This window comes from Pleurodeles waltl, chromosome 3_1 (assembly GCF_031143425.1).
Source record: "Pleurodeles waltl isolate 20211129_DDA chromosome 3_1, aPleWal1.hap1.20221129, whole genome shotgun sequence".
Classification (NCBI taxonomy): domain Eukaryota; kingdom Metazoa; phylum Chordata; class Amphibia; order Caudata; family Salamandridae; genus Pleurodeles; species Pleurodeles waltl.
In genome coordinates, this window is record NC_090440.1 from 554,633,686 (window position 1) to 554,651,214 (window position 17,529).

Here is a 17,529-nt window from a genome sequence, read left to right on the forward strand (position 1 = left end):
CATGGCATCTTTGAGGCTTGAACATGGTAAACAAGTAGTACATGACTGAATGGAACTTGGTCGAGGACCTATGATACATGACTACAATGCCTAATATGTGCCGGTGGTTCCCATGGCACTCATTTTCTTGTACCGGCACTTATTTTTCATCAACAGACTTTGATCCAGAGCAAGAAAGAGAAAAACACAAAAGAGGGAAAGAAGGAGGAAGAGAAAGATGGAAAAACAGTAACAGAGAGAAAGCAGGCATGAATAAGCACTCACAAGAGTGAGATAAAGAGGCAGGAAGTGTGGGGTGGTGGATTAAACAGGCATGAGGTGGAATCAATACTACACAGGCCAGGGATTTGATGCCCCAACCGTTGAAAGTGCCAGACGTGGGCTACTGAGCAAAACATTTGGCCTCAGCACTTATTATTTTACAAACTGAGCACAATGTGACCTGAAGGAGTTTGGGTTAATAATTTGGACTGTGTGAAAAATGGTCGATGATTTTAGGTAACAGGCTTGGACACTGTGTTATGGGACTGAAGGGTCTTGAGTCAGGAGCTTGGACTCTGTTGAATGTCTCTAGGTGCTTTCAAACCAATGTATGTAGGAGAACAGTAATATGTATGTGGAAGGGACAGGATCAGGGGGCTGGATATTGTGATGTGGGGCAGGATGGAATGGGGTCGAGATCTTTGGTGATGTGTGACTTGCAGGGCCTTGGCAGGAGGAGCTTGTTCAGTACTATGTGCCTGTTAGCTCTTGGGGGCTTGGCAATGTAATTTCTTAATATTTAATTAGAATGACAAAAATCCTTGTCAAGTTTGTGTGTATCATATGATCGATTTTCTTCCCATGTTAATGTCTGCACAAGGGTCACTGGCAACAGTATAACCAATGATGTACTTTTTCAGTCATTAGACTTTGCCACTGGAGATCCATGTGTAAGTTAGGTAGCCTTTCCCATCAATGTTTGCCTTGATGAGACTGCTACGCATGCCTACACCACATGACAGATGTTACGTGGCAGAGCATGCTTGGCATTCTATTCCAGTGGTGTGTGATTGGAGGTAGCTGGGTTGAGTGCTTGATCCTCTTTTATGAAGGTGGAAGCTACTGTGGGGCTTGAGCATTGCAACCCTTTGACACCTGCCTCTGCAGGTCAGTCTTTTATTGGCTGTGGTTGCCTAAAGATCCAAACTTGAATGTACGCATGTGTGAAGTGAGTTCCCTCCAAGGGATGGGTGTCATAATACAGCATTATGTTTATTGGAAAGAGGGTTGTTCTTTGGCCTTGTCTAATAGTTCTTGGACTAATGATACTACTGTGCCGTATCTGGGTTAAGTGCTGTCTCTTCTCATCACTGACCCATGACTCTCTGTATTATTGTTTACATGGTCCAGTCAAGAATCTACAATTTTAGAATTGTGATTAAGCCGTCACCGATTACTCCAGGAAGTGGTTTGGGCTCAAATGCACCGCAAGGCAACTGTTATAGTCCAGAGTAGTTTCTTTTCAAAGAATGCCTTTTATGCAGGTGTATTAAACAAGCAGTAAAGCAAAACTGTGGTGAAAACCTGAAGTGCCTTATGTAGTTCCTGGAGGAGGACATTAAACATAATAATATTTTATTTTGTTGGATTACACTGCACTGCATGACAAGTCCATTGTTGTAAAGTTTCTACGGATCAAGTAGGACTGTGTATCTGGTCAACATGAACGTCTGAGTATAGGGACTCAATCCACATATACCACCAGGAAATGTTGACATGGTTCCCAGCTAGTTCACAGAGCCCCATCTAAATTTCTAAACACACCAAGGTACCAGATGGGTTTTGCAACATCAAACATGACTACTCAGATTCCCAAGGAGATTGTGGAACCAGATTTACCCTTTCATACCCATGATGAGACACAAGAAAGATGTGAAAATGTCTTTTAGAGCATTTATTGCAACAATCTTATCGTGCCATAAAAACATGACCTGCGATTATTAAGCAAACAAGAAAAAACATGGTAACCGGCATTATAAAAATGGTTAAAAAGATAAACAGTTCAGCCATGGTAGTGTTATGTTGGTGTGCGCCTATCTGTTACTATCTATACAATCGAGAGCATACTGGGAGGACTGTCTGCCAAATCAACTGGGATATCCTGACCCACCCCCTAAGCTTGGTAAGATGTCTTGGGAAGCCAGGAAACCGATCTAGTGTAGTGCAGGTTATTGTCCTGTGCAGAGTAGAGGTCAGAATCCGGACCAGCATTGGAATCAGTCAAGCTGCATCTCGGGCACTGTGTGGCACATTCCAAGAAAATCCTAGCGGAAGTGCTCCTCTGCAGAATGTGGCGCAGAGGCAGTTTTTATAATACAAGCATTGTTTGTGTCACATTGTGAAGAGGTAAGGTGTTCCAACTTTTTGCTGCCAGGTGTGTGAAAGATCTTTGGCGAGCAACTCCGGGGATGAGGGGAGGAGTTTGGAAGGGGAGTACCAGGTGATGCGGTGGTTGAGGTAGCTGGGTCTGCTGTGTTGGAGGGCTCTGTAGGCGTGTACGAGGAGTTTGGAGTTGATACTCTTCTCGACAATGCGCCAGTGGAGGTTTTTCATGTGTTCTGTGATGTGTTCTTGGCGGGGGATGTCTAGGATGAGTCTGGCGGTGGCGTTCTGGATTTGTTGCAGCTTGTTCAGGTTCTTGGCAGTTCAACAAGCATAGAGGGTATTGCTGTAGTCACGTCTGCTCGTGATTAGTGCGTGTGTCAGTCTTTTTCAGCAGTCGGTTGCTATCCATCTGAAGATCTTCCCTAGGAGTCGGATGATGTCGAAGCAGGTGGAGGCAATGGAGTTGACCTATCTGGGCACGGTGAGAGATGAGTCCAGGATGACGCCGAGTTTTTGTGCGTGGTCGATTGGGGGGGGGGTCCACCCAGGCTGAGAAGGAAGGTCCCAGGATGAGGATCAAGGTTTTCTCAAAGTTCAGCTTAAGGCAGCTCTCCCTCACCCAGCTGGCAACTGCTTCCATCCGGTCCCTAAAGTTCTTCTTGGCTGTTGAGGGGTTCTCAGCCAGAGAGGTGATCAGCTGGGTGTCCTCTGCATAGAAGATGATGTTCATACCGTAGTTCATGATGATAGGGGCAAGCGGGGTCATGTAGATGTTGAGCAGCGTGGGGCTCCATGATGATCCTTTGGGTACTTCACAACGGATGTCTGTAGGTTCTGCCAGGTGTGGTGTGAGTCTCACTTTCTGTGTTCTGCCTGTCAGGAAGGAGGGTATCCATCAAATGGCCTTGCCGCGTATGCCTGCTGCGTGGAGTCTGGTGTATAGGGTGTGGTGAGATACTGTATCAAAGGTGGCTGAGAGATTGAATAGGATGAGGCTGCCGTTTGTCTGCAGTTGAGGAGAGAGCGGATGTCATCTGTGGTGGGACGAAGGGCGGTTTTGGTGCTGTGGTTAGTTCTGAATTCTGATTAGGAGATGTCCAGGATGTTATTGTTCTCGATGTGTTGGTGTAGCTGAGAGTTGTTTGCTTTCTCAGTGATTAGGGCAGCAGCTAGATAGGGTGGTAGTTCTAGAGATCCGTTGGATTGGCTGTGGGTTTTTTCAAGAAGTGGGCGGATCTTGGCGTGCTTCCAGTATTCAGGGTATGTTGCTGACTCCAGGGAGCAGTTGATGGTCTTGCAGAGCTCAGGCGCAATCGAGGCGCTGGGCTTGTTGAAGATGTAATGGGGGCAAGGGTCGGTTGGGGCTCCGAAATGGATGCTGCTCATGATGGAGTGGGTCTCATCCATCGAGAGGGGTTTCTAGGCATGCAGGAGTTTCAGGGGTTTGGAGAGTCCTGGCAGGGGTGGTGTTGGTGAGTTCAGAGATTCTTGGGGTCCGAAACTGTTGTAGATTTCTTTGATCTTCCAATGGAAGAAGGTGACCAGTCTGTCACAGAAATCCTGAGCTGGTGCGATGTTAGCAGTCTCTCATTGTGGTTTGGAAATTCTTTGACTTTTAAGAGTTCTTTGGTGTTATGTGTGGAGGTGTTGATGCGGTCCTGCAGGAAGGTTTTCCTGGTGGTCCTGATGAGGCCATGGTTGGATCTTGTGGCAGATTTGAAAGTTGCAAGGTCTTCCAGTGATTTGCTGTTCCTCCACTTCTTCTCTGGTCTCCTGCTTTGGTTTTTGGAGTGTGGGGATGAACCAACTGGCTTTCGTGGAGGAGTGTTTCTCTGTGGTCGACCAGAGGGGAGCTAGGGTGTCAGCGATCCATTTGTGGAGGTTGCGTGCTGAGGTGTTGGCATCTGTTGTGTCGGGGGTGGTGGTAAGTTGTTGAGGGTGTTTATGAGTTGCTCTTCTGAGGTCTGGTTCCATTTCCTGTAGTAGGGGCTCATTGTGTGAATGTGCGCTGTAGGTGTGAAGATGAAAAAGTGGATGCAATGATGGTCAGTCCAGTGTGGTGGGATTGAGTCGATGACTGTAATGTTGCTGCTAGCGGAGAAAATTGGGTGGAGGGTGTGTCCAGCAGTGTGGGTTGGTGAGGTGACCAGTTGCTTGAGCCCAATTGTGTCTAGGTTATTGAGTAGTGATGAGGTGTTTTGGTCACTGAGGTTGTTGAAATGGAATTTGAGGTCGCCAAGGAGAATGTAGTTGCTGGAGGCGAGTGCGTGGGAGGCTATGATGTTGAGGATGGAGTCTCGAAAGCTGTACAAGGTCCAGGTGGCCTATAGATGAGGGTGCCATGGGTGGTTGTCGTCTTGCGGATGGTGTGCACTTGGAAGTGGAGGTGCTTCATGAGGGGGGTTAATTCTTGTGTGTTGATCGTCAGTTAGAGGGTGGTCTTGTGGGCGACGGCTATGCTGCCTCTTGGTCTGGATTGATGGTCTTTGAAGAGCAGCTTGTAGTCGCTGGGGATGGCGATGGCAATGTCCAGTCTGGATGTTGTGTTGGTCCATGTCTTGGTGAAGAAGGCGATGTCAGGGTGGTTGGTGTCTATCAGGTCCCACATCTCCACAGCAGGTTTATGCAGGGAGTGGATGTTGAGGTGGATGCACTTGAGATGGTTCTGGCGCTGTGAGGCCTGGTGTTTGGCATGCAGAGAGAGTGAGGTGGCAGTGCCGTGGGTGGCTTTGGGGGAAGCAGGGTGGCAGGTGCTCTGACATCCAGGATTCAGTGCGTGGAGGGTCTTGGCATTGTATCAGTGTGTGGTGCGAAGTCCAGGGTCCATGGTGCTGGGCGCAGTCCAGGTGCGGACGGGCTCAGACCGGCTTACCTTTGGGTGGGAAGTGTTGCGAGGGTGGGGACGTGGGGGCAGCAGCGGCGAGGAGGTAAGCGTTGGAGAGTACAAAACGGTTGAAAAATGCTAAATGGGGAAACAGAAGTAAAAACAGAAATAAAGAGGAGTAAAAAAAAAAACGACAAAAGAGGAGAAAGAGGAAAGACAAAAAACATACATACAAAAATGGCCACTAGGTCACCAGGGATGAGGTGCAGACGGGTGTCTACGGGTGGAGGCCAACAGGCTCTGTGAAGAGTCAGCAGCATTGGCCACTCAGGAGGGAGCGACGATTGCTGGCCAAAAAGGGCACTGAAGTTGCCCCTCACTGCACAGCGGCCACCCTTAAGAAGGGGGGGATTGGTTAGCTGGGAGGTGAGAGGGTGGGAAACGCTGCAAGGGTGGGGGAGTGCAGGGGCAGCAGCAGTGGGGAGGAAAGCACAGGAGAGCAAACAACGGATGAAACATGCTAAAAGGGGAAACAGAAGTGTAAACAGGAGTAAAAAAACAGACAAAAGAGGAGAATGAGGTAAGTCAGAAAACATACAGACACAGATGGCCAATAGGCCACTAGGGATGAGGCGCAGGTGGGGGCCTGTGGGTGGAGGCGTGCCTCAAACACAGAGTCGGCAGGCTCTGTGAAGAGACAGCAGCAGGGGTGGTCACGCAGGAGGGAGCAACGGACGCTGGCCAAAAAGGTGAGTGAAGTCATTGGGGGGGAAAAAAGTGGTTGGAGGAAATATTTGTAAATGCTCAACAGATATTTGCAAGGGCAAATCTACACATGCATATTTGCTCATGCTAAAATGCAGTTTACAAATATTGTCTAGAAGTTCTGGCCTACTTCTGTAAATTCTTGTGAATTCATGAAAGCTATAAATCTGCTCTAATTCAAGGACATGAGGAGTGTCCAACATGTCACCTATGTACGACGCACCTTCATGAAGCTCCACTGCCACAATATCTAGAAGTGACCATCCTGGCTCCCTGAGGAGCTTCCCACTCCGCTAAAATGCAGCAGAGCACCCTCTGAGTGAGGGGTACGCAAAGGAGCGGCTCCCCAGTGGACCTTTAAGCCTGATGAAGGGCACTTTACAAATGGGCTGAGCGTAGCTGCAGGCAAGGTGGTGGTCGCGAGTAGGCCCCGGCGGGACTCGCGGTGCCCACAAAGCTTTGCTGTATAGCATGGCCCCTGACCCATCACTGCGGGGACCTGAAGCAGCGCAAGCCTGGCAGTGAACAGATGCCCTGGAGACACATGGGCTGGCTGGGACCCATGTGATAGAGAAGGGGACAACGCCAGGAGCAAGGAGCCTCTGGGCCCAGGGGAATGCAGATGTGGGGGGATTCTTCCAGAGTACTGGTCACTAGCCTGTGAGATCTGAAGAAGGCGTGAGACAGCAGGAACCTGAACAGGCCAGCATACTCCGCCGATGTTTGGTGTCACTCTGCCCCAAGCCGGCCTGGAGGAAGGAACAACACAGAGGAGGTAGGTGCCACAGAGAAACTGCCACCCCACCTAAAGAGCAGGCCAGTGGTGTGAATACCCCAGCCCAAATGGCAAGAAGAGGCCTGGAGCGTCAGGACTGAGAGACCGTGCTGGTCTAGCCAAGTGGGCCATCTGAACTGCTAGTAGTGGGGCGCGTCTAACAGTACCTCATGAGCAAAGTTACTCTTTAGCGGATTCTCCCCCCTACAGCTCTAAAGACTTCCATTGGAAGGACGGGGAAGGTCATTGATCCCACTTCCCCCATCTCAAACCCTGCGGAGGGTGTTGTACTTAGACACTCTCTGACTTCCACTTAATGCCTGACTGGGAGGGTGCCAGGATGACTACGTGAAGACCTCCAAGACGTAGTGCGGCACAAACCTTACATATCAATACCGGTAGGCTATAGATTATTTTCTGAGTGCCAACTGACTTGTCCATACCCCATCATTACTGATTTGTGGCCTCTGGCCACTGGGGGCTTGAAATGATGCTTGCCCAAGACAAAAATTGTAGGAGTACCACTAGCCGGAGGTGTGCTCCAGCTGGAGTCTTGAAATACTAGTCATTACAGAGTGGTGTGGCGTGGTGTAAAATGCGGGGTCCTTTGGGCCAGACCCACTGCCCTTCTTTTGCATCCTGGTTATAAGCACCAAGGAGGGGTTGCAGAATATGAGGAATTGGACCCTTGAACCATTGAAGTAGGGGCCCATCAGGCACTGCTTGCTCTTTATATATATATATATATATATATATATATATATATATAATATATGTCCCACCAGGCCCGAAAGGACTCCACCATCAAGGATTTATTCACAAAATCCTCCAGAAAGAACAACGATCGAGCAGAGGAGGACTTGAAGGAGTTTTCTACTCCGGTTATCGCTATCCCGAGGGCACTCTTATAGCGGACGCTCCAGTCATGTGCAATTTCTTGAAAGCCTCTTCAGCACGTTCAGAGATGACTTAGCGGCCTTGAAACAGGAACTGCCAGCAGTTGTCAGACATGAGAAGCAATGTGAGGGAAATGGAACAGAGTTCACTGCCAGGAACAGGCATGCAACAAAGAATTGGAGGAACACTGGCGTAAGATTCTTACCCTCAGGAATAAAATGGCTGACATTAACTGCCAACTGGAAGAACTCGAGAATAGGTTGAGGTAATGTAACATAGGCATCCTGCTCTAGGCCGATGCTGGGGAAACTGGAGCACTCTGTTCTTCGCCTCTTCTGCCAAGTGGCACCAGCACCGCCAGACCAAAAAATTATCCTTGACCCTACACATAGGGCAGTATGTCCTCTCTGGTCCATGGAGCAGCCGCAGGACATTCTAACTTGTCTCCACTATTGTAGACAGAAAGTCACTATCATGACAGCAGTGAGAGATAAAATTGAATTCGAAGGCACTAAGGTATGGCTGTATCATGACCTCTCTACAATGCCGAAGGGCTCCGGGCCCTCACCAATTTTCTTCACCAAAGGTGGATCGGATACAAATGGGGACACCTTTTCCTCACCCATAGCGCACATCGGACCAAATGCCACACAGCCTTCACAAGCTCAGACAACCCATTCAAGTAACACTATGCTTCCTCCTGCACTAGCAGCTTGCCACACCCTCTGCCCAATGATTAAGGTTTTAAGTTTTAATGTCCTTGGTTTGACTGCCCCGGTAAAGCGGCTAGCGCTCCTATCCCTAATTTGAGATTCAAACTGCGATATCTGCCTTACTCAGGAAACACATCTCCTTAAGGCGGACTGGAGGTGTATGCGCTCCAGGTGGTTTGACCGCCAGTACTTTACCTCGGGTCAGGAAAAAAAGCAGGAATAGCGAGCTTACTGGCTATGCACTTCCCTGGGAGGGTGGTTCAGACCCAAACAAAAATAACAGGTATAGTACTCTATGCATCTGTGTAAAGGGCTACACTTTCACATTAGCAAATATATATGTCCCTAAAGATAACCAGGAGGCCTTCCTGGAAGAAGCAGTGGGATGAATACTAGACACCTTGGATAGGGATATTATGATCGGGCGACTTTAATTTGGTCCCAGATACTTCAATGGATAGGTCCAGGCAGAGGTCAGGCCAGGCAGGCACACAATCCCAGTCATATCACCAATGGCTGGCAGATGTGGGCCTGCTATATGTTTGGAGACCACACTACACTCTTGAGAGGAATTACACATTTTATTCTGCAGCATATCAGTCCTACACTAGGATTGATTACGTTCTTGTCTCCCTTCAGTTGACCACAATAACTAATGAGGTTGAAATTGGGGTAGCTGCACTCTCCCACGATTTGCCCATTTCCATCACTTGCCACCTGCTGGGTCCCTCAACACAACATTGCACTTGGTTCCTTACTCATACACTCCTAGGTCAGGAAGCTACAGCCACAGAAATAACATCAGCTATGAGACTTCCTACAGACCAACAACACCCCAGAGACTCCTGTAGCATTACTCTGGGGCACCTTAAAGTCAGTGGTCCATGGGCACTTTACTGCAGTTACATCCTGGATGAACAAAGACAGGAGGGATAAAAGATCACAGCTGGAGACTGAAGTAAGAGTTAGAAAAAAGAGCACAAACGTACAGGCACCTTCAAGGTAAGGAGGCAGCTCACTACTGCCCACAAACAACTGAAAGCCCTTGACATTGGCAAAGCTGAATACATTATTCTGTGCCTGAAGGAGAAATATTATGCTGGGGGCAATAAGGAGTCCGCCTACTAGTGCACAGACTGAGCCCAAAAACTCAAACTGAGAATACTGGAGGTTGAAGACATGCAAGCCCACAAAGTCGCCCAGGATGAACATATAGCCCAGGCATTTGAACACTTTTATACTACACTCTATACTGCTGAAACCTTAGCACGAGGAGGTGCAGATTCATAATTAGCACAACTGGCCCTAAACTGCCTTCACCCTGTCTGACTCCTCTGACGTAGATAAAGACATTCATATGACAGAAGTGCTGCGGGCTATACAATGGCTAACTCCCGGGAAAGCTCTGTCCTGACTGCTACACGGTAGACTTTTATAAGACCTTCACTCCCATCTTGGCACCCACTTTAACTAGACTCTACAATTCCTTTAGCACAACTGGCGCACTTACGAACACCATGCACCTGGCAACCATCAGTCACTCCCCCCCAAACCAGGCAAAGAACCTGCCTACTGTTCTTCATACCATCCTATCTCATCACTAAATGTTGAACGCTCAGATTTTTATGAATATCTTGGCTGCCCGTTTAGCCCCGCATGTGCAGTATGTGGTTGACCCTGACCAAGCAGGGTTTATACCAGAGCGCAATTGCAGTGACAACACTAAACATTTGTCATCTCATCGACAAGGCCCATTGGTCCCATGCCCCTGCCATTCTCTTATCAGTTGACGCTGAGAAGGCATTTGACAGAGTACACTGGCCAAATCTCCAACTGGTCCTCAACAAAATGTGTGTGGGACAGAGGTTCTGCAGATGGATATGGTCCAGCTACAAGCAGCCAAGAGCTGTGGTCTGAGTTAATGGCCTGATGTCCTAGCCTTTTGCCATCACTAGGGGGTACCCGCCAGGGTTGCCCTCTGTCCTCCCTGGTCTTTGCCCTCTACATGGATCCCTTGGGGGCTTGCAGATGGGGGACATGGAGCACAAACTGGCACTATACGCAGATGATGTAATGATTATACTGACAAACCCTCTCTCCTCTTTACCACCACTAATGAGGGAGTTGGAGACATTCAGGAGAGCCTCCGGTTTTAAGATCAATTTCTCAAAATCCAGTATTGTTGATCTCACTCTACCGAAGGTTGACCAAACACACTTAGAGTGCCTTTTCCCCTTCACCTGGGCAACGCAGGGAGTAACGTATCTGGGCCACCAAATACATCCAACACTGGGCTGCACTGCTGATAGCAATTATGCAAGGCTATTGACCACCACCAGGTCTGACCTCTCCTCCTGGAAGAGAGACACACTTGTGTGGCTGGGGTGACTAGCGGTGGTTAAAATGACACTACTCCCAAAACTGCTGTATGTTATGCACACTTCACCACTGCAGCCCCTCCCTCTGCCCTTAGTAAGTTGCAGCTCTTCATTGATGACTTTGCCTTGGACAGGAGAAAAGCACGGGTTGTGAGAAAAACAAACCTACTTGGCCCCTTCAGAGGGTGGACTGGGCATTCCCCAATTGACAAGATATTACTAGGCTGCCCAGCTCAGATATATGGTAGAGTGGGCCAGAATCTACACGGAGAAGCACTGGTGCTTCATTGATCAAGCATTGACTGGCATCCACATTTGGAAAATACCATGGCTACCTAAACCCCATCCAGCCCAGTGTATATAGTTCACATGTATTGTGGGCCGCCACCATGAGAGTCTGGGACGCAATGCAGACCCGACATAAACTTTCCTCCCGCATATCGACCCTGACACCTTTTTATAGGCAGTCCTGATTCCATCCCTCCACCCCCTCCAACCCCCCAGCAGCGCAGGGCCCATCCTTCGATACCTGGCAGAAGGCCGAATGTAAGAAATGTTTTCGAGCTGCAGGGCATCAAGGACTTTGCACAACTTCAGGGCCATTATGGCCTTCCCGCCAATGTTCACCGACAATATATTGCCCTTAGTCACTGGCTACAGCAGCCTTATTTGCCCCTATGTGAGTCGCCACCTGACCCCATTTGAAAAGTGGCTGATCACCTACTCATCTGATAAGCTCATACTCTCAGACATCTATAAAATCCTCAATGTCCCCTTGGACCCTTCAAGCCCCCAGCTCACAAACGCTGGGAACTTGTGTGAACGTGCCTTTACCCTCAAGGAATGGCGAAACATTTGGCGCAGAGCCTGCACTTCTGCCTGCAGTGCGATGGGTATGGAAATGGTGCTTAATATTGTCCACTACTGGTATTACATACCAGCTAGATTGGCCAAATGGAAAAGTAATAGCAACACAACGTGCTGAAGACACTGCAAACAACCAGGCACACACGCATATATTGTGGCATTGCCCCAAAATTCAGCCATTGTGGCTGGAGGTGTTGTCTGATGTTAATAAGATATGGAGCACGGACCTCCCCAGATTCCCTTGTTACATACTTTTAGGGGGTAGTTAACCACTCACCTACCTCAGTCACCGAGGGGGCGGGTCATTACTTTTGCATTGAGTGCAGCAAAACAAGTCGTACTGCCACGTTGGGTATCAGACCAAGTACAGACCCACCTGGACTGGATCCACAAACCCGACACCAAAAGTGACCACTGCACCTGACATCCATGACCCAAGGTGAAGCCAACCAATGGTGCCAACGCAGGCCCCGAGACAGAGTGGTCTCCCTCATCTTGGACTCTCCTGAGATGCCTGCAGCCTCTGCACGCGGGTGCCCTCTCCCAAAGGCTTGTGGAGAGAGAAAATCCGACATCTCCAGCAACCACAACACCCGTGACCCCTGACCCAAGCTCAGGTAGGTCACCAGTGCCAACGACGTCCCTCGGCTCCTAAGACTTTGAGTCCACCATGGGTCCACCCCTGCCTGACTAACCCACGACACCTGCAGCCGCAACACACCGGACCCCCTGACCACGAGTGCTCCAGGACGTGAAAACTTCACACCTAAAGACATCCCTGCACAGGAGAAGAGGACGAAAGGTGCACCTACGTCCCCAAGCGCCCCAAGTCTACTTCCTACCTGTTTGTTGTCCCTGACTAGCTTCCTAGCCAGAGCCTGCAGCCTGTCTTTACGAGAAACAAACTCCCATAGGAAACCATTGGGTGCCCAACACCTTATTGCACCTGTGCACAGGGCAGTCCCAGTGCCACTTTGTGTGGCCTGTTGGTGTGGTTCTGATCAGTGCCCAGTACTTACTTTACTTTCTTCCTCCAAAGGATAACATTGAGAGAACTCTGAAAATTGCAGTCTATTTTTGAAACTGCAAAGTATTTACACTTAAAAACCTACTTACCTGGTTACGACGTTCTTGGGTTTGAAACATGTATTAAAAAGAATTGTTGTTTTTCTAAATTGGTCTCGGATTTATTCTTTGAGTGTGTGTCTCATTTATTGCCTCTGTGAGTACAACAAATGCTTAGCTCTAACCATGGCCGGCTTTAGCGCTGGTGGCACCCTGTGCGACAGTCTTTTTTGGCCCCCCCTTACCCTATGATCTTCTCCTCGGATTTCCTCACTACCACCCGGCAAATATGCCCCTCATCTCTCCATAGCCCCCTTTCCACATACATTCATTTGTTTTAAATCGCTTTACTAATCCACTCAACTATCCACAGAAAATATATTTCTGTTCTTTGCAGCAGGCATATTAACCCTGTATGTTACTTTATGGTGAGTTAAAGCTGCTGCTAGACAAAACTCCTATCTCTCATCCTAGCAGGAACATTAATCACAAGACGTATCTTGACATTTTAATTGTTTCCTGAAGGCTGGACGCACAAGGAACTTTTTAGTAGGTGCTTTTATATCGCAAGTTTTGTAACTCATCGCTAAACACAGCGCCCCCCTGAGGTCAGCGCCCTCCCCCTCCAATCCAGGTCAGCACCTGGTGCAGCTGCACTGCTCGCACCAACCTAAAGCCGGCCCTGGCACGACCCTCTGATAAGCCTAACTGTTCGCCCACACTACCACAAACTACTTTTGCCTCTGCAATACAAACTGGCGATCCATGGGACTCTGCACAGTACTTCATTGTAGTGCACTATATGGAGAGCCAGCATCTTCCGACTGGTGGGTCACAGTCAGATTTTACTGACGTTCTGCAGTTACTTGGATCTTGATAGGCTCACGTCTCAAGAAGGGTTGGTCGGAGTCCATGTATGTTCATGCCTTAGGGTACAAGGGATCACAGTAAGCTGGTTGCTGATTAGAAAAATGTTGATTCCCACTATTACCGGAATCACTGCTTGTGCCTGCAAGTTTATGTTTGGATACCCTTGTAACCCACCAAGGATCTCCATTATGGGCTTCACAGTCAGCAGCGATAGAGGTGAGATGCGAGGAAGAGTCTTGTTGGTTCAGGAGGTTAAGATCACAAAGCTCGGTCTCTGCTCTCAGGCTGTTCACTTACAGTTTTGGATCACGCTGCAGACTGGGTCATGGCAGTCTGTTTTACTACTTTCATTCGTCTCTCACTTAGGCAGCTTTCAGCAAACCGAAAGTCCTCCTGGGCAGAACTTTATCCCAGCTTGGACCCATGCGGAGAGATATCAAACGGTGTATTTCCTATCGCTCAAGGCTGAAGCCATACATTTCCTGTTGTGGTGGGTCAAGAAATGAGGTACATATTGTTTTGGGGCTGCAGGACACGGGTTTAGCACCAGCCAGGAACTGTGCTACCTTTGACAATCATGGCACCCGCGTTTAAGGGTGAAAGCTGGGGTGGCAGACTTTTTTTTTTCTCACCTGAGACTTCAAAACCATTTTCATATGACGCAGAATGTTGATTCTGTTTCAAAGCCAGAAGAACACACCGACCTGTTCCTGACTCAGGCTGCGTGGGAATGGCACAGGAGCACATAAATAAAGGTGTTTTTTTTCCTAAGATCAGAGGAGAGACACTTATATCATTGGACCACAAGGGAGGAATCATGGCGACGTAGCCACAACATAGACACAAAGGCGAGGATTCACTCTTCAGAAGAGAAACCCAGTCACTGGCATCCATCACTATTAGTGAATCCAGGCATGCACTTATCACAGACTCACAGTAACAGCAGACAAAACATGTTTCATTCACAGCAACGCGAATCTGTCTTTAGATCTTAGGAAAACGTAAAGGTAGTTCAGAAAAGTGAATGTTTCTTCTTTGAGCAGTGCAAATGGATAGTATTGTGGAACTGATGAGGCTGTGAACGTATCACTGAAAAAGGGGTGCAGAGTTTGGCACCTCGCATCAGCACTGTACCGGTTCAAGCATCAGACTGTGAAGAAAACGCCAACCCTTCTTGCGAGAGACCCTGCCCCGGTACACCTGAGACCTTATCTAGTCATCAGGCCCAAGTCCTGTGATCCACTTGTCCTCGGGCCCTGCCGTTGGACAGATAAGACCAGTGGCATAGTGTGGGTTGTCAGCACCCGGGGCGAGGCAAGTAATTTGCGCCCCCTAACCCGGGGCGAGGCAAGTAATTTGCGCCCCCTGACCCGTGGATTTAGTCTCTTCCAAGATGTTGCGCTCGGTGCGGCAGGCCCCCCCTGCGCCCCCCACGCTACGCCACTGGATAACACAGAGGGGGGATTAGGAGAAAATAAATTAGTTGAGGAAGAGACTGTGGTGCAGCACAACAAGTTAAAATGGAGCAGGTGCAAATGGAGAAAGCTAGGGCCTACTACAGAAACACAGAGGTTTATGATAAGAGCCTTAAACTTTGGCTGCCTGGCCAATGTACTGCTGTTGTAGTCGTGGTTGTATAAGTTGATGGGGAAAGCCACAAATCTAAAAAAAAAAATGTACGCCATCTATGAAGCCTCATTTTTGCTGGATCGTTCAGGGCAGAAAACGATCCAGGTTGCCATTGAATGGCAACATTGCGAATCTGTCATTACTGACGTCAGTACTCACACTAAACTCCCAAAGTAGGGTTACGTTTCTAGAACAACATAAGTGCCCACCCCTACAGACTGGAAGTTTTCTTGAAGAGTTTTCCTCTGCCTGGAATCATCACGGATGATGGTAGAAAAGTTGTCAGAGGCGACTCTGATTAAGAAGCCTCTCAGATGTTGTTTCCACTAGCTTCTGGTTCTTCGTGCTGTTAGTTTCGTCACCATCATAAACTCTTCCTGTCCTCTGTTCTCTAAATAGGGTGGAGGAAGGTAAGGTGGCCAGATGGAACATTTGCTGATTTATTATTGTTATTTTTTTGCCTCAGATGTACTCTTACACTGCCCACGTATAAAGACACCAAACCATAACTTCTTGAAAGCTTCCCCTGCTCCATAGTTCTTGCAGCTTTGACTGCTCCTAAACGGTTGAACATCCCAAAGACATCGTGCAAATGTACTCTGTGGGGAGGAACACGTTGGTGTGACCGTTGGCCTATGGGTTAGCATGTAAGGTTTGCCAATGAAGAGGTAAAAGCAGCTGCCTTAGTCAGCTGTTTGTTTCTCATCGGAAAGGAAGAAACTGTGAGACTAGAGGAGAGAGACGCTCCAAGTAGAAGGCATGACGGGAGCACTGATTGCGGGTCTTGTCCGGACTCCTGTTCAGTACTGTTTGACAGTCAAAGCCTGACAAAATCAGTCAAAGCCTGGGACTCGTGGATGCATTTTGCTACTAATAATTTAAGATCTGGTGGACTGTTTAATCTGCTTTTAGTTGAACGCCTTCTTGTCTGATAGATTTGCATAATTTTCTTGCTAATAATGAAGCCCACGAGGCAGACTCAAAGCCGATGGCTTTAGTGGGGAAGACATGGGAAGCCAATGTAGTGACCCCGTAGAGGTAGCATAGTGAACAGCCACAAAGCCCTTCGTAACAGTAATCCTAGGACTTCCAGCACACTAGGGACCCAAGCCAAAGAGAAACCTGTGGCTAGTGGCTTCAAGCCAGGGGATGGAAAACTTTTAGGGCACAAAGCTGGTAATACAGAGTAACAAAGTGGCTAATAAGATTGCGAAGACATAACACATGGGGAGCTTTCTTTGTGCCATATAATAAATCTAGGGCCTCATGCCGAGTTGGTCCGTATATTAAAGTCTGAACTGATTTTTAAATAACATTGGTGCAGTAATTGTGCATAATCATGATATTTTGACATTTAATTTTCACCAGGCTATTTCTGGCGAAATGTGCACTTGGAAAACTGGTCATAACAAGGAGGGACAATGTGTAGAATGATGATGTGGTATCTCCAATTATGCACATTATACTTTATCCCAACCTAGGAAACTTGGGACTGTGCAATATTATAACCTCTGCTAAAAATGAGGTACGGTAAGGGTTTTCCCCAGGATAAAATTACTGTGTGATAATTTGGATTGAGGTCAAAGGTGTACAAATGACTGTCATTTTGTTTGACATCCAACTGCAATCCGATGGTATGTCCCAAGATGTATGGGTCAGTGACCTTGAGGATCTTACATTGGTGCCCAGAAACACTATCAGTACCAGACAATGCATACATGGATGGCAAGAGGGGGAATGACTTGCAGGAGATCCTGAAATAATCTCAGAATGGGCGATCAGGCACGGGCAATGGGGTGTAGAAGATTTTGGAATGAGCAATGTTGATACTGTCAGATGGCCTTTAATGACTGGTCTGGAAGATTCTCCTTGCACTAATCCCCTTAAAGGGCAGTGACAAAATTGAGTTTGTGTGAATGGGTGTTGAAGACCTTCTCTCTTTGTATCGTCTTCTAGACAACAACCTCATTGAGTTGGGGATGCTCGATACTGCTATAATGTAGTCTTAGACAGCTAAGTCTAAAGAAATTCCAACCTCACCAGGGGTGACATCTGATAAGATGAAAAAGGTAACTCTGAAAGACCGGAGATGCTACAGGAGGGTGATGCAGCTAGAGATGAGTTTAGCCCCAAAATGGACCAGCTGCTTCAGGATGTTTCGAGAAGGTGGACTGTTCTACCTTGTGTTGCTGCCATGTTTCTGGTTTCACTGGAAGTCTACGATTTGACTGGAATCTGCTAGGGGTTAATGGTAGATTTCTTTGGGTGGTTTGAGATTTCTTGGATGGCTAGAACCTTTTGTGAAGATTGTGCCCTTGGGAATGGACTGGAGCCCTTTTGAAATTGGGTTAGCTAGAGTTAAGTTAAAGGCACCTGGTT

The 17,529-nt window shown here is 48.1% G+C and overlaps 1 protein-coding gene across 2 annotated transcripts in view; it reads left to right on the forward strand.

Moving 5' to 3' along the window:
* Window positions 1-17,529, forward strand: part of PAQR5 (progestin and adipoQ receptor family member 5) — an 86,154-nt gene that overhangs the window by 11,994 nt on the left and 56,631 nt on the right. The gene's annotated exons all lie outside the window — the stretch shown is intronic.